The sequence below is a fragment of the Hibiscus syriacus genome, unplaced genomic scaffold (assembly GCF_006381635.1).
Source record: "Hibiscus syriacus cultivar Baekdansim isolate YM2019G1 unplaced genomic scaffold, ASM638163v2 tig00110114_pilon, whole genome shotgun sequence".
Classification (NCBI taxonomy): Eukaryota; Viridiplantae; Streptophyta; class Magnoliopsida; order Malvales; family Malvaceae; genus Hibiscus; species Hibiscus syriacus.
The window spans coordinates 3728212-3747023 of NW_024062594.1; the positions used below are offsets into that span (position 1 = coordinate 3728212).

The window sequence follows — 18812 nt, forward strand, 5'->3', positions numbered from 1 at the left end:
TTTCTCAACGCTATATTATCCTTTAAATACAAAATAAGTCAATAATTTAAATAAATTACTTTTATTATTAGTTTGGATAGGGTTAAAAATATTTTTATATAATTTACTATTTCTAAATATTTTATTTTTAAAATCTAAATTTTAGATTTATCAAATACCTTAGTGGATATATCTCTTAAAGAAAATACTTATATCTTAAACTTTTGACTTTATATATAATAATAAAGTATAATTCTAAGTTTTATATATTTTTTAATCTTTAAATTAAAGACATAATAATATTAATTGAATTAATATTGAAATTTTAAATAATATCGTACATTTGAAGGAGTCAACAAACTTATCAAATCAATTGATGAAAAGAACCCTAACATTTTATTTGTATAATAATTCATTAAATGCGGTAGGCTGGAGTAGTTTGAATAATAAATACAGAATGCATTGCCACAACAAAATTTGAAGAATTGTATCAGTTTAATTTAATTATATATATATATATATTATTATAAAGTGAAAAAACAATAATTAAATCGTGAAGAGTATAATTTATTCTAAAAGCTACATATAATCATTTTCCTTTTTTCTTGGGGAGAGAGTAATTTATTAAAAATCTGAGAAAGTTGCTTTCAAGCTTGAAAATGGAACTCAAACTCCAGAAGCAATAGGCCAACCATTTTCTTATTTTCTCTGTCCGGTGGCCTATTCTCCTTGTCTCCACCCTTTTTTCCCGTTTCCTTTTTGTCATCTTCTCCTTACCTGTTTTTCTTTACGTTGCATAATCAACTTCTCTTTATCCTTTCTTTTACATTACTTCTCTCTCTCTCTAACAAGCCAAAGCAGGTTGCTTTTTATCTAACATGGAGAAAAGCCATGAACTTGAGCTGACCCAGATGAGAAAATCAATTGAGAAACTTGGGTTTTCAACAGAGGTATGTGATCACTACCCTTTGCTACTGAAATTATATATTTATATGGTTCAATTCAGTGTTTTTGACCCCCCCCTTTCTTGTTGTTATAGAAATATGGGATCCCGCTCATGAGGTTCTTGATTGCAAGATCAATGGATACAGATAAAGCTTCAAAGATGTTTGTTCAATGGCTGAAATGGAGGTCTGCTTTAGTTCTGATGGATTCATTGCAGACTCTGAAGTTCCTGATCAATTGGAAGCTAGAAAGATTTTTTTGCAAGATTTGTCAAAAGCAGGGCATCCGGTGCTGATTGTTCAAGCTTGCAAACATTATCCTCCCAAGGACCATCTCCAGTTCAAGAGTAATTAATTTGCCTAGTCTCACTGCTTCATGATTGATCAATTTTGCTTATAATTTACTGTAATTTGATTCTTTACATATTGTTGAAATGACAACTTTTGATTACAAGACTCATGAAAGAAGGTTTCACCATTAAAAAATGGGACAAAATGGAGAAGCCACATAAATCTGAGATCTAAAACATTTTAGACATTGTTTATTATTTTAGGTAGCTCATAAACAGGGTGGATTGAGAGAACTAATGAGTCGGTTGTGCATTGAAAATTTTAGATTCGCATATATTATGTTAGAAAAAAAATTTTGCCCAGGTAAAGTGATGAAAAAATTATATTCTCAAGTGTGAATGTTACAATACATTTCGGTAGACGTCCAAACAGCATAACAACTTCAGGAAGACGCTCGGACGACGCGGCGTCTCTCCTAAGCTGCATATATGCCCCGAAAGCTGATAAAGTTATAGTCATGCAAAAGAAGCCGAGTGATCCGTGTGTCTTCTTAAAGACGTGTTGTCCGGGCGTCTTCCACCGTGCACTATAGCTTTTACCTTAGATGAGAAAATTATTTCTCTATCACCTTATATGGCTAATTTTTTTTCTCACAACATTATTTAACCAAATTTACTTTTTTCTTTCTTTTAAAAATTTTATAAATTCATCCCCTAATATGAGTTTATACCTACTCATAAATGTCAGAGTTTATTTTGTATTGCACATGAACTTCATGGATTATTATTAAATTAGGGGATACTACACCAAACTTTATTCAAGATTTTATTGCACATGTTACGGTTTTGTTCCTTTTGTTGCAAACAAGTTTCCTTTTTTAATCTTGCAAAATTTACTCTTTACGTGTCTTTTTGTGTTTCTCTTGATGCAGAGTTCGTGGTTTATCTGCTAGACAAAACCATAGCAAGGTTGTTTTCTGACAGTAAAAGAAAAACTAAGGAATTTGTTTTGAGATACAGGCACCAATGACTATATTGGTATCGTTTAGCTGCTTTATAATTATATTTTTTTACTCGTTGAGTTGTACCAATCTCAGTGCCGTCAGAGGAAGAGAAATAGGAAACGAGAAGTTGATCGGCATTCTTGATTTTCAAAACATTACATACAAAAATGTTGATGCACGTGGACTAATAACTGGATTCCAGTTCTTACAGGTAATGTCTATTTTCTGAAGCATGTTCAAAAGAAGGGATACATCGAAGGGGGCTAACAGTACTGTCACCTTTGAAATTTTAAATTCTCATATAATATAGGCATTTCTTTTATATTTTCTATTGATAATCTATTTTCATCCACTAAAATTTTATAAATTCATCCCTAAATATAAATTCACTTTTCTAATATGAAATCTTACGTCCATCCTTAACAGAAACATGATTGTGGATAAAGGATCAAAGTGTGGAGTAAGGATTTATTTGACTCCATAGAAACTTATTCTCCTGCCCATATATTCAATCTATGCTACTTGAACTCGTGCATAAGTGTGGGATACATGTGTTCTTCTAACATGTATATGTTCATTTTCTTTTTAAAGTTTTTTTCCCCTATATTTTTGGAGAGTCGTTAGAAGTTGGAAGATCGTATCTCCATACCCCTTTCTAGTCCTTGCTTTGAAATGTTTGGAAATGGCTCTCGTTTGTGTTTTTTCCCATTCAAAGTGGACAAGAACAAATAAACCTAGTTTTTCCTCCAAACATTTGCTAAGTGACATACTAGAAACATTTGCTTGTGTCTTAGAAGCAAATGCAACACTAGTAAGCATAATCTTACTAAATAACACATCAAATGTTTAGTTTTATTTTAGATTACGCTACTCGAATTTGGATTCAAGTGACGGATAAAGTCATGTGTCAGATACGAGTATATCTTTTTACGTATTTGGAGGGTCTTGGAGGATTATATTTTGTTCATGTCCAAATCTATGTTGTATTGGACTCAAGTATCAGATACCAATGAACTTAATGAGTGGTGGCTTCAGTGGTAAAATATAATGTTGTTTTTCTTGGAAGACCCGCATTCAAGCAGCTTCGAATGCAGGGTGTGTGTCAATAGACTTTTCTCTTTGTTGTTTCTTTGGTGCTAATCTTCAGTTATTGCAGGCATATTTCCCAGAGCGCTTGGCAAAGTGCTACATTTTGAATATGCCTCGGTTTTTTGTTAGTGTTTGGAGGATGGTTTCTAGCTTCATTGAGAAAGCAACACTTGAAAAGGTAATTTCCTTCTAAACTGAAGCTTAGCTCAATTGATTCATGCCCAGCTACAGTTTCATTTGTAGTAAAAACATTATGTTAAATGCAATAGTTTGACAACACAACGAATGCAGATTCTAATTGTGACCAATGAAGATGAGAAGAAACCTTGTAGAGGAGATAGGCGAAGAAGCCGTGCCGGTCGAGTACGGTGGCAAAGCAAACCTGAGAGCTGTCCAAGACGTAGAAGTTCCCTCGTTCGTAGGTTGATCGACGATCCTCCGATCCCGAAACTCGCAGGCCATCAAGTGTTTGCTTTAACTGGAAACTCATTCGAGTATTTCGACGCGACCGGGATTAGTTAACACTCTGGCTGCCATTGAAGGTGTTAAATCTTAAACCTTCAAACGGTCAATGTTGCTGCCATTAATCCACCCTAATCTGATTATATTTTATGTGTCGATGATGATAGTTGCCAACAGCCATCTTGTCATCATCTTTAATAGCTACAATTTGAAAACACAACCTTCTTAGGACCTTACTTTGAAGGAAATATCATGTGATTTAATCACTTTATCTCATATTTATATATATAATCGTATGTACCATTTCATTTAACTAATTATTTTTTCCTTATTTATATATATCATTTTATCAATTTGATCATAATTTTAATCAAATTCGATAAATTTAGCATTCAATTGGAATTTAATTAGTACATATACCTTAATCACTAGACTAAATCAAATACTTGATATAGATTTACAACATTTTATACGAGTATGGAACACCTAAACCATTAAAAATATACAGACTATATTAAATTTTAGTTAATATAAGATTTAAAATATAACAGACTAGTAGTTATATTAACATTAATTTTAGTTAATATAGGATTTAAAAGAGACGAACACCTAAACCATTATTGAACGGCTTTTCTACATTTATATATAATCAATAAATTTTATTCAACAAATAATTATTAAATTAAATTTAATTTAATTAATAATTTTAAATTTTCTAATAAAAAAAGTGTACCCCTCATTTATACTTTTTAAAAAAATGTATAATAAAAATTAAGCAAAGTATAAATGAGTGGTACATTTTTTTTAATAAAAACTTAAAATTATTTGTTGGGATTTTCGATGAAGCTCAAATTGGACAATCGAAAATTGTAAAAGAGGGGTGAATTGACAAAAATTGTTTAGGGAGTAAGGAAAGAAAAGATAGACAATTTTGCACAACGATTTGTTGCGTTCGACTTCTCAACTAAGTCTACCCACTACCTTAGCTCCTCATTAAGGATTTTTCAACAAATCCACTAATTTGTTCTTTTTTTTTCCAGGAGAAAGAGATAACTTTTACAAAACTCCCTATCTTTTCAAAGGCTCAACTAGAACCAAACCCCTTACAAGAAAAAATGTAAACAAAGAAAACCTCTAGAAAAAAGATATTACAAATTAAAGCTCACTAAACACTAATATTAACAAGAGAATAGATATTAAGAGCGAAAAACTTTTTTTCTTGTGTTTATTGCTTGGATGAGTGTTCTAACCATTCTTCAAGTGTATTGAACTCGTATTTATATGTTGGAATGAGTTTGTGGTTGTTTCTAGCCGTTGAGTGATTTGGAGCCATTGAGGATGTTTTTCTCTGCAAAATAAAATGGTCAGTACATAGGTATCAATACTCTATAGGGAGCATCATATTATCTTTGTAATATTTAAATAAAACTAGCTATTACTAGCCGTTGGGCCTAACAATATTGATTCTAAGCCTATGATATCAATACTACTATGTAAAGTATATCGGTACCCCTATGGGTAACGGTACCATTTTTACATTTTTGAATTTGAGCAATACTGGTATATCGATACTACCTTGGGAGTATCAATACTTCTCTTACATTGGGTATCGGTACCACATGAACAATATCGATACTGTTCATATAACATCGATACTGTAAGAACAATATCGGTACTACGTTCGTGAAAAACTGTTTTGTGCTCAAATTCACTTTTAATGGACTTTGAATTATTTTTGAAAACTTTGAATAAATTCAATTCAAGTCCAAAAACATTTTCCTTAATTTGTTATATCAAAATATTATAAAACATGGTTCAACATTATTAATCAAATTTAAAAATTTAATTAATGAGTATATATATATGAAATTATAAAAATAAATATAAAAACAATTTAGTTTAAAAATATACAAATATTAATCGTATTTTTATTTGAATCTCATTTTATCTATAATTTAATATCATCTCTTATATTTATGTAAAATTTAAATGTTTCCATATCTTTATATAAATGTTGTAAATCAATATCAAGTACGTAATTTAGTCTAGTGATAAAGACACATTCTTCCTTAAAGGCTTGTATTCAAATTCTCTTATGATCACTTTTTTTTTCTTTTTTTTTCTGCCATTAATTATAATAGGATATATAAAAGATGTAAACTATAATCGAGTAGAGAGATTACCGCAGTTGTTGAGGCGTGCTCAAGCTATGCTCCAAACGTAGGTTTGATCCCCTAATTAATAAATTCTTTTAATTTTTTTTCCATCCAATTAGGTGTGATATATGTTATTATTTAATAAGAGATTAAATTTATTAATTTTTTGAACAATATGAGGTAATTATAATGTAGTATATGTTTAGAATATTTCTTAGTCATTGACAATGCACATATACATGCGGACGTAATTGTTCAAACCCAAAATTTCTATGAAGAACAACCTTTTCTTTTACCATTAAAATCAGAATCATGTGTAGATATTGAAGGCTAAATGTAATTATATTATTCTTTTAACAATCACGTAGCTCCTTGTTAATGTTAATGGTTGATGGCTTGATTGACACTATCTAAATAGTTAAGCGATTTGATTGATAAAATTAAAAAAATTAGCGGTTAAAATAAAATTCACCTATTTTTAAAAAAATTTAAAATATCATTTATTTTAAAATTGAATAAATTACTAAAATGATCACTTTACTATGGGGTTGGTGTCGATATGACTACCATATTTTAATTTTATCATACAACCACATCACTATTTAAGTAGTTTCAATCAAGTCACATGCCGTTAACATTAGTTAACGGAAGTGCTGACACGACATTTAAAAATTGGTATAATTACATATTGATCATCAATACTTCTACATTCAATCAATTTATCTTTAATTTAATTTAATTTAATTTAATAAATTAACCTTTCAACAGGAGGTGACACGTATCGTAACTAACATATAACACCTGATTGGAGGGTTTTTTATATTAATTTAATTTATTTCTAAATTAAATTCAATATTTTCATATTTATATTTTTAAAATAAATCAGACATTTGATTCAGTCGCTAGGGCGTTGATTATTTATAAATATAAATATGAAAAAATCTGGATTTAATTTGAAAATATAAATATTAAACTTATTTTTAAGTTTAAATCTTACATTAAATAAAGTTTAAAAAATATGATGTATTTAATTATAAAATAACATTATATTTGTTTAACTAGATTAGGTTCTCTATATTTATACTAGGCTCGAAATCTCATTTAAATGATTTTTCTTTCATTAACAATATTATAAGATATATAGAGTTGTTGTAATTAATGAACCAATTGAAGCCTTTGGTCCAGTGGCTTGGGTATTGTTTTATTTGAATGATTCAGTGTCTATTGCGATATGTGTCATCTTAATTGAAGAGTTAATTAATTAAATTAAATTTAAGACAAAATAATTAAATGTACAAGTATTTATGATCAAATATGTAATTATACAAATTTTGTTAACTGTCAAGTCAGTACTTTCATTAAATATTAATGACATGTGACTTGATTAAAACCACTTAAATAATTATGTGGTTATATTGGCAAAATCAAAAATATGTTGATAATATCAACACTAATCTCATAGTTAAGTGGTCATTTGAGTAATTTATCCTAAAAATTAATATGAAACCTCATCGTTTATTTCGTTGTTACTCCACGTTTAGTAACATCGTTAAATTTTTAACAATTGATAATTTGATTGAAATTAATTTAAAGATTTAATTGATAATTTTTTTGCTTAGTAGTTAGAACAGAATTTGTTGGGATTATGAAGAGGCTCATTTGACAACCGAAAAAGTGCAAAGGGAGTTAATTGATAAAAATGTGATTAGAGAGTAAGGAGAAAAAAAGATAGAAAAATTGGCACAATGGATTTAAAGTGGTTCGACTTATCAACAATTCTACATCCACTACCTTATCTCCTCACTAAGGATTTTCTAACAAATTCACTAATTTGTTCTTTCTTTTTCAAGGACAAAGAGATAACCTTTACAACTCTCTATCTTTTGAATTGGCTAAGATATAACCAAAAACCCTTTACAAGGAAAAAGAATGTAAACAAATAAAACCTCTAAAAAGGAAGGTGTTTACAAGAATTTAGCTCACAAAACAAAAATTATAAGAGAATTGGAATAAACAATGAAAAGCTCTTCTCTTGTGTTTGAATGCTTGGATAGGTGTTATAACCCTTCTTCAAGTGTCCTCAACTTGTATTTATGTGTTGGAATGTTGTTGTGGTCGTTTCTAGCCGTTGGAGGTGGGTTGGAGCCGTTGGAGATAATTTTCATGCAAAATAAAGCTACCCAAAACAGGGGTATCGGTACTCATACAGGGAGTATCGGTACTACCTTTATTATTTTTAAATCAATAGTTGTTACTAGCCATTAGGGCCTGATGGTGTCGATACTATACCTATGATATCGATACTACTATACAAAGTAGTATTGATACCCCTTTGAGTATCTGTACCATTTTTGCATTTTGGAATTTGAGCAATGCTGGTAGTATCGGTACTACCTAGTGAGTATCATACTTCCCTTACCTTTGGTATCGGTAACATATGAACAATATCAGTACTGTTCATAGGTATCGATACTGTACTATCGAACTAGAGAAAAACGTTTTGTGCTCAATTCCAAGCTTTAAGGACTTTGAATTATTTTTGAAAACTTTGAAAAACTTTGAATAAATCAATTCAAGTCCAAAAACATTTTGCCTTAATTGTTATATCAAAATATAGTTCAACAATCTCCCCTTTTTGATATAACAAAACATTGAAAAATAGTTTTTGGCAAACTCCCCTTATAAAATGTTTAATGAAAAATATCAATTGTTGGAAAATATCCACCTTAAAAAATTTAATGAAAAAAATATCAATTGTTGGAAAAATATTTGAAAATTTCAGCTCCCCATTTTCATTAAGAAATTGAATTTTTCAAACCATACTTCTCCCCCCTTTTTGTTAGATAAAAAGAATTCAAACTTTAAAGTTCAAAAATAACTTTGGAAGTAAGTGGTAATTTTTACATTAAAAACCATTTGAATTCAAATCAAAACTCCCTTCAAAAAGTGCATTCCAAACAAAAATTGACTTTAAAAACTTGACACTTAAACAAACATTGAATTTCAACAAAGAGTAACAAACATGTTAGTAGCAATTGAATTCAATATATCCAAGTCTGAAATACTATATGCAATACCAATAATTGAAATTAAGTACAATGCATAAAGCTTTCAAAAATGTTATACATTTGAAAATTTGATATAAATTGTTAGAGAGATATCTTTAACATTTAAACACATGCATAAAACATTTAAATTTAGGTCAAATTTTAAAAATTTGTAAAAACAAAGCATTTGAAAAATTGATATCAATTGTTAGAGAGATATCATTTGCATTGAAAATGAATTTTGACCAAATGATTAACTAAAAATTATGAAAAATTATTAAAAAAATTAAAATGCTCAACATAAACTTTTTCAACATACATGAGATTAAAAACAAACATAGCCATTTAAGATCAAAACTCATGCATGCTTAAAACTAAATAAGCAACCAAATAATCAAAATCAAAAGTATTAAGCTTAGAGTTTACCCATTTCTTTTCAAGTGTGGCTAGAGCATCTCAATTTTTTTTTTCATTTTCATCACCATTGCTCCCACGCACCTACAAGAGACATTATTTGGATTTGGTATCCAAATTGCTTTGGATCCTTGGACGTTAGTTTAATTCCCTTGTTCCCTTAGGAACTCATACTTGTCTAATTTTAAAAGATTTTATTTTCTTATGGGACAAATATGTTCTAAATGACCATAAAAATGACAATGTGAGCATTTTGCCATTTTCAAACATAATGAGTTGTTTTTGGAAATTAATTCTTTTTCTTTGTTAAGCTCTCAAGCTAAGTTTCAAATCAAAAATTTCTTTTTCTAAATCATGATTTTAAAATTTGAAAACTCTAAATCATTTCAAATTTCATTTGATTTTCAAAATCAATTTTGCTTTCAAAACCAAATCATTTTCAACTTTGAGTTTTGAAATTAATTTCTTACATTTGGAATTCAAGGTCTCAAATTCCAAATACAACTCATTATAAGTATCTTGTAACTCATCAAAAGAATGTGAATTTAAATCATTTGAGTTAGAAGATACCATTGAATCTCCTTCGATGGCCATGAGACATAGGTTGGCTACTTCATCTTCATCATTGGAGTCATCTTCATCACTCCAAGCCGCCACAAATGCATTTTGCTTACTTGATCCCTTCTTAGGAGATGACATTCATACTTGACATGACTCACTCTTTGACAATTGAAGCACACCAAGAGACCATTCTTCTTGCTTGATTCATGTTTCACTTCCTTAGAAGACATGAATCTCTTGAACTTTTTGAAGAGTTTGACCATATCTTTTACTTCATCGTCTTCATCCACCTCTTCACTGAATCTTGATAGCTCTCGTTGGTGGAATTGAAGGCAATGCCTACCTCATTCTTCTTTTGTTTGATTCTCTTCATCTTCTTCATCTTCCTTCACCATCAACTCATGAGTAAGAATAGAACCAATCAACTCGTCGAGAGAGTGAGACTTTAGGTCTCTAGCTTCGATAATCACAATCTTCTTCGATTGCCAAGACTTTAGAAGAGAGTATATCATCTTCCTCACAAGCTTCTAATTGGAGATAACTTCTCTAAATCCTTAAGACCATTGACAATCACGAAAATCTATATCTAGCTTTGCTGCCTTCAATGGGTTTCATCTTGAAATTCTCGTAGCTATGGTTGAGAAGAGTTATCTTGGTTTCCCTTACCTCATCGATTCCTTCATAAGTGACTTGGAGCTTATCCCATATCTCATGGCATTGGAACAAGGAGACTCTTTCATATTCATTTGGGCCTATTGCACAAAAGAGAATATGCATAGCCTTAGCATTGAGTTGGAACTTCTTCTTCTCTCACTCAAATCGTCCATCTCGTCGGTTGGAATGGTATATCATTCATGATAGAGTTCCAAGCTCCTAGATCGTTGGCTTAAATGAAGAGCATCATCTTATTCTTCCAATAGACATAATTTTCCATTGAAGTAAGGTGACTTGTTGATCGGTTGTGAATCTTCAATATAGTAGGCACCAGAGGTTGAAGCTATTACTTTGTCGGTTGAGTCAGGAATCAGTGGAGCTTCTCGAGGATCGTCTCAAGGTTGTTAAACCTTCTAATGAGTGAAGCTTTGATACCAATTGTTGGGATTATGAAGAGGCTCAATTGACAACCGAAAAAGTGCAAAGGGATGTTAATTGATAAAAATGTGATTAGGGAGTAAAGAGAACAAAAGATAGAAAAATTTGGCACAAAGATGTAAAGTGATTCGACTTATCAACAAAGTCTACATCCACTACCTTAGCTCTTCACTAATTTGTTCTTTCTTTTTCAAGGACAAAGAGATAACCTTTACAACTTCATATCTTTTGAATTTGCTAAGATAGAACCAAAAACCCTTTACAAGAAAAAAGAATATAAACAAATAAAACATCTAAAAAAGGAAGGTGATTACAGAATTTAGCTCACAAGAACAAAATATTTACAAGATAATTAGAATAAACAATGAAAGCTCTTCTCTTGTGTTTGAATGTTGGGTAGGTGTTCTAACCCTTCTTCAAGTGTCCTCAACTTGTATTTATGTGTTGGAATGTTGTTGTGGCCTTTTCTAGCCGTTAGAGGTGGTTTGGAGCCGTTGGGGATCAATTTTCGTGCAAAATAAAGCTGTCCAGAATAGAGGGTATCGGTACTCCTAAAGGGAGTATCGGTACTACCTTTTGTTATTTTTAAATCAACTAGCCGTTACTAGCTGTTGGGGCCTGATGGTATCGATACTATGCCTATAGTATCGATACTACTATACAAGTAGTATCGTACCCCTTTGGGTATCGATACCATTTTGTATTATGGAATTTGAGCAATGTTGGTAGTATCAGTACTAACTAGTGAGTATCGATACTTCCCTTACCTTTGGTATCGGTACCATATGAACAATATCGGTATTGTTCATTAGGTATCGATACTGTAAGAACAATATCGATACTACTTGTCCAGAAAAACGTTTTGTGCTCAATTCCAAGATTTAAGGACTTTGAATTATTTTGAAAACTTTGAAAAAATTTGAGTAAATTCAATTCAAGTCCAAAAACATTTTGCCTTAACTGTTATATCAAAATATTTCAACAAAATTTATTTCACAATTTAATCACCAATGGATAGTTTTTCCAATAAAATAATAGTAAGGGTTAACTACTTCAAACTACTTACCTTTAAGTGTCGGCTCGAAAATACTACTAACGTTTCAATTTTGTCAATTTTAACACTGACATTTATGTTTAACTCCAATTATGTCACCTCACCATTAATCCGTTAATGGAGCGATGACATGACATCTTTATTCCGTGACGAAGATGACATGACACCTTCACCCAAACGACATCGTTTTGGAGCGACCGTTTTAATGTTCAAAAAGCTTAAACGATGTCGTTTTGTTGATGAAAAAAATGTTTTTTATGATATTTGAACCATAGAGCTATAGAAAGGAAAGTTAAACACTCAACTACCTAGCTAACTCAATAACTTGTTATAACTTTAACAAAACTATTATAAATGTTAAATAACAATTTAATTTTTTTAATTTTTATGAACTAAACGATGTCGTTTTGTTGATGAAAAAAATGTTTTTTATGATATTTGAACCATAGAGCTATAGAAAGGAAAGTTAAACACTCAACTACCTAGCTAACTCAATAACTTGTTATAACTTTAACAAAACTATTATAAATGTTAAATAACAATTAATTTTTTAATTTTTATGAACACAATCTTCATCTCCTTCCTTTCTTCCTCAACAAAACCATTCAATGAAATCCCAATATCATTGTCTGCCCAACAATGAATTCAAAGTAGAAAATTTTGTTTTATAAATACCGGGAAAAGAAAAGAAAAAGAGATGAAATAAACAAAATTTATTTAGCAATTGGTATAAAACCCCAAATGTTTTATAAATAACCTACATCGGAAAAGATAGAAACATGTTTACAAACTTTCTAGCTTCCTTTTTGGCAACCAAACATATATTTAACCAAACATATATTTAACAAATATTTGTTATCCTTTTACCTTTTTGAGTTTAAATTGTTATTAAACGAAATTCAAACCATGTTTCATAGACAATAGAGATGTTGCCGGGGTTACTATTTCCAATCAGTTATGAAACAATTCCATCTGATTCCTCTAGCACACTTCAAGTAAAGCTGCTATTGCTATGCATTCTATGAAATGCCTTCTATCTTTCCTTCTTAGAAAAAAAGTACAGTGCTCCCTTTACTGGAAGGAGGAAAATAAAAGGAAATTCCACTACACCTAATCATGATATTTGCCTGTACTTCATCTTTTTCATGGTTAACACAATGGTCTGAAAAACAACCTATATATATATATATATATATTAAGTGTATTATTGAATTTTTGTGTGTGGAAAGTAATTGTTTGATGCCATTGTCTACCAGTGTCCATTATTTGAACTTGCTAGAATATGCATGTAGTGGATTGGATACCTAGAATCAGGATGTGGAGCAGGAAGATCCATAGAGTAACATACATATTCCCTTCTTGGAGAGAAAACTGAAATTACATTTTTTTATCATGACATGAATTGCATCTATCCTTCAGTACAGTGCATTCTAATTCTTATAAACAGTATTTTCCTGATTCTCTACTGACATTCTGGTGTAAGCAGTGGTACTGAATATTCATTCTTGTTAGTAGCTGCAACAGTAATCTTGAGCAAGTAAATTAATTTTGTTGTCTGCTTTTTTTAAGTGGAATGGGATTCTTGTTACTCGCGTATTCCAGTATGCCATTTTACTGCAGTTCTCAACCTTTTGCACCTTTTGTCCTTTGATTCTTACGGCTTTGTGCAAAACTTCTTATTTTACTTTAAACTTGTTCTTAACAGAGGAGGTCGTGGTGGTGGTTACAAGGAACTTGATGAAGAAGAGAGAGAGGAAACGAGGAGACGTCGACGTGAGGCAGAAGAAGTAAAATATCTCCATTATTATAACTTAATGCTTAATTCATTATGAATCTTAAATTTGATGGTAATTATGGTTTATTTCAGGATGATGGTGAGATGTATGATGAGTTTGGAAATCTCAAGAAAAAGTTCAGAGCAAAAACACAAGTTGAAGCTGGACAGCCTCTACCAGGAGCAGGCCGTGCTGGCTTGGAGGTTGAGAAACTAGGTATTCGGATCATTATTTTGACAACTGATTCTTATCAGAATTCTGTGTTTTAAGATACTGATTGTTATACATGTCAAGGTTATTTAATGATAGAGAATGTGAAATATAAATGGCCCTTATGTTTGGGTTGCTATGCTCCATATTTAATCAAAGAGAATATGGAAGATATGGCCCTTCAGTTTAGGTTGCTAGGCTCTATATAGTTTTGGTGATCTTGTCCTACAAAAAAAAGTTAAGGTGGTACCACATTCGTATCATCTTTATATCAGATAGACTCGTCCAAAAGTTCCATATGGGTATAAAATACTTATAACATCAAAAGTTCCATATGGGTATAAAATACTTGTTATATTTTATAAATTAGATTCAACCAGTGTTTATAGAGTCTGAGATTGTAAATAAGAGCATAGAAGGAAAATTATATGCTTGCTTTTGCTAGTTTATGAGAAGAACGCTCTTGACATCAATGTTTGGTTTTACACCTTGAATAAATGACTAGATGAATAACGGAATGTATTTCTATTTGGTGCTTATAATATTGGTGTGGTTGCCTGGCAGGTGTGGTTGATAGGGGTGGAAGAGAAACTGTGATTGTGATCATGACCGAGATAGAGATTATGGGCGGGATAGGGAACAAGATCGAGATCGAGATCGAGATCGAGACAGAAGTAGGTATTTTACTAAGAAAAGGAAGATTCAGTTCTTGTTGCGCTGATAGCTAATGTTCTATTTGGGCAAGAAGATGGAAAACAATTGAAGCTTTCTCGAGTTGTGGTTAGTGTGACTCATAGCTGAGACTAGACTATAGAGTTTCATGTATTTCTTTTTGGCTCAAGGCCACAGCCCGAGAATAGGAAAGGTGTCTCAATTGCCAGGATTCGATTTCCAGACCCTGCAAAAATCAAAATACCACCTCTAACAGGTGTTTACATAAACCAAGTTATTTAAGCTCTAGGTTAAGTTTGATGTATTTCTATATTCACTGCTGTAGGTGGCTTCAGCACGGTTTCGGTTCTGGTGGAACCATTGCTGCTGTCGTAGGTTTTAATTGCTATCTCCTCACAGTTCAACTCGGCATGTTTTAATGCATTGTTAGTCTTCTCTTAGCTTTCAATAAGAACTATGGAAATGTTGGACTGCATAGGAGTCATAGTTTGAAGATAATTGAAATCGAAAGGATTTTAAAAAGATTGTGGTATAAGCCAATTGTTTTAGACATAGGCTTTTGGTTTACCATTTTCATTTTTGTTGAAGGGTGATGTACATTTATCAATGGCAATAGGATTTATTTTCAGTTAGGAGTTTATTAGCCGATGATAGTTAAGCACTCTTCATGAGCAACTGTGTAAGTGAGAAATAGGGTACCATAAAATATGGGATAGAAATCATTGTTTTAATAAAACCATTAATTTCAGGGTAAACTACACCAATGGTCACTAAACGTTGAGTAAGTTTTCGTTTTCCTCACTGAACTTTTAAAAGTTACAAATTGGTCATTAACGTTATCGATTTGTAATAAAATGGTCACTCGACGTTAACAGCCGTTAATTTTGAAGACAGAAGATTGAGTTGGACTGTTAAACGCTTACCTAGACTAGGGATGGCAAAAAAATCCGTACCCGACGGAAAAAACCGAAAACCGAATTAAACGGGGACGGGAAAAATCGTTTATGTTAAACGAAGACAGAGATGGGAAAAACCGTTTATGTTAAACGAGGACGGGGATGGGTTTAGTAATCCCCGCCCCGATTACCCGATTATCCGACTCGATACCCGGCCCGATAAATATTAAAAATAATTATTATATATATATATAATATTAATAAATTTAATTTAAATTAAAAAAATATATAATATTTATATATTTAATTTAAATATATATACCCGACCCGATACCCGTTTAAATAACCGTTTATGCTAAACAGGGATACCCGTTTTTTCGCGGTTTTTTAAGCGGGGACGGGTACGGGTTTTTTAAACGGGGACGGGGACAGGGTCCCGAACCCGGCCCGTTCCATCCCTAACCTAGACGTTGATTGGCATGCTGGACAGCCAACAGTCTTGCACGGTCAACTCTTCCACTTCCCTCTTCATCTTTAAATACAACGCAATCCCTAAACTTAAATTACTTCTTCAACTTTCCTCTCAAAATTACTAAGGAAAAACACAAGAAGGAGAGATGGAAGACTCCGTGGATGTTTCACTTAGCAATTGTGGACACCCAGCTAAGGTTCCACTTTCCATGGTGTTGTGTACTAACACACTCTGCAAGTGCTGGACACCGGAACCAAGCCCAAGAGCATGGCTAGAAACAGCAGCAAATAGAAATCCGAAATTCTCTTCATGAAGAGAATACTTTGTGTCCTATCTAGATGGTTCTTAAGAATCCTCATCGTCACCAGGTTGTTCCGATTCTCGATGGGAAAGGTTTATGAAAGAGGTCCATGCATTCAAACCAACCATTCAATTTACTAAATCCTCAAGTGACTTTGCAGAAAATCAAAACCATAGCCTGCACTTAACCAGTTCAACCTAAGAAACGAATTTCAAGCTATACTAGTCGACTAATCATATGTCTCCAGGATCATTTCACAATCACCTCTCAAACTGTTATAAATTGGATTTGGCTTTTCATTAGCTGTATATGATACTTTCTTCTTCATATACATAAATTATCTGTGTCAAAAAATGCCAGTTGATAATATTTTGTATGGCTTCTTCTACCCCTCCACACATTCCTTTATACCACAGGTTAAAATATTTATATCCAGCATTATTAGCTTAGCTGAATCGTTAGCATCATTGACACGATCAATTGAACAACCAATTCTACAGCTAAATTTTTTAATGAAAAATGATCTAAACAATGTCCATTACTTATTACAAGAATCGATTAAATCAGATAATGAATCAAGAATTATGCACCTGATGGTCTAAAAAAGCATATGATTCATGTCAAGAGAAAGAAATTTTAAACAAAATAAGCACGAAGCTCAACAAAAAGTTGGAAAGGAACACGAAGGGAAAAGAAAAATTTAATCACCAAAACATATAACACGGTGGAAAAGACAATAAACCTTTCCCACCGCATTCCCCCAAAATCAGAATAATAAGTTAATAGCCAAGTTGTTCCAATAGATCTAAATTTTTGATTTGTAAGTTTCTTAAAGTAACACTTATAGATTGCTTGCTCTTCATCTCCATTGTTCTCTTGAAGTTCTAGAACCAAAAACCTGATATCATGTTGTTCACCAACACTGAACAGATGTTAAAACCTGGCGTATTTTCACTTGCTGAGGCTCATGTTAAGCCTATCATCTCATATCGATATTCCAACTAATTCTAAGCAAATAACTTAACAGAAAGAAATTTTAACATATCAATTTTCCTTAATATCCCGACAACTCTATCCTCGTTCCAGCCCATGGGAGGATCCATCCAAACAAAAACCAGCATTTTTCGGTCATCTTCTTCCCATAATTTTGATAACCAAAGAACCTCCTCCCACAGTTTTCGTTCGTCCAAACAGTGGTCACCTTAGTTGGGTGTCCACAATTGCAAAGTGGAACATCCATGGAGTCTTCCATCTTCTCCTTGTGTTTTGCCTTGGTAATTCTTTGAGAGCAAAGTTGAATAAGTAATTTAGGTTTAGGGATTGTACTTTTATATTTAAAGATGAAGAGGGAATTTGACCGCGCAAGACACTTGGCTCTCCAGCGTGGCAGTCGACGTCCAGCTAAGCATTTAATGGTCCAGCTGGGTTTTCCATCACCGACGTTAACTAGGGTTAACTTTGAGTGACCATTTTGTTATAAATGAAAACTTACTCAAAGTTTAGTGACCATTGAAGTAGTTTACCCTTAATTTAATAACTGTTTCTAATTGCTAAATGGTGCTTTAGGATCGTTCTTCAATTTTTATGTTTAGTTTCTTCTTCCTCTTCCATTTTTTTTTAATTTGGAAAAAACGTGAGACATGTTTGACATACAATGAGTTTTATAAAATTTTTTTTCCAAAGCCCACATAATTTGATTTTGTTTTAATTTATGCCCCTTAACCTATGTCCATGGCTGGGAAAGATTAATGAACAATGGACAGCTAAGAGCGTGAATTTCTTAGTCCCAATCACACACAAAAGAGAATTCTACTTCCACATGTTCTGATGCATCCAATCCACTATTCATCGATTGCTAGTTCTGGCAAATTTGTCAATTATTCTAACTGGTTTATTCGATTTAAAATTCAATAATAACCTAAATATGATGGTTCAAACTTTATTTTAAATCTAAAATAAATCAAACGAATTGAATTTTAACTAGATCAATAAATACTCATTCCCAATTTGATTTGAATAAAAAAAAACAACCCTAACTAAATTAAAATTGATTTGAATTTCAACTGGATCTATATGGACCCGTACCTAAATTAATCTAAACCAAAAACAACCCTAATTGAGAACAACCTTTTAACCGCTTTTAATATCATAGGTCTAACCATATTTATTTCGTACTTTTTGCTTTTATATTTGCTTTGAAATATGTAATATTAAATAACAAAAATACTTTTCGAATGATATAGTAATAAACTCTTTTTGAATATAAAAAAAAATTAATCCAGTTTTCAAAGTTTGACCATTTGAGAAATATAAGCTGAAGTAAATATTTTATGAATATCATATATACATATATATATTATTTAATATACTATCAATGGAAAATATTGGCAACAC

At 31.7% G+C, this 18812-nt stretch overlaps 1 pseudogene; it reads left to right on the forward strand.

The window, feature by feature from the left end:
• Nucleotides 1–678: 678 nt before the first annotated feature.
• Nucleotides 679–3820, forward strand: LOC120215361 (annotated as a pseudogene).
• The last annotated feature ends 14992 nt before the right edge of the window (nucleotides 3821–18812 follow it).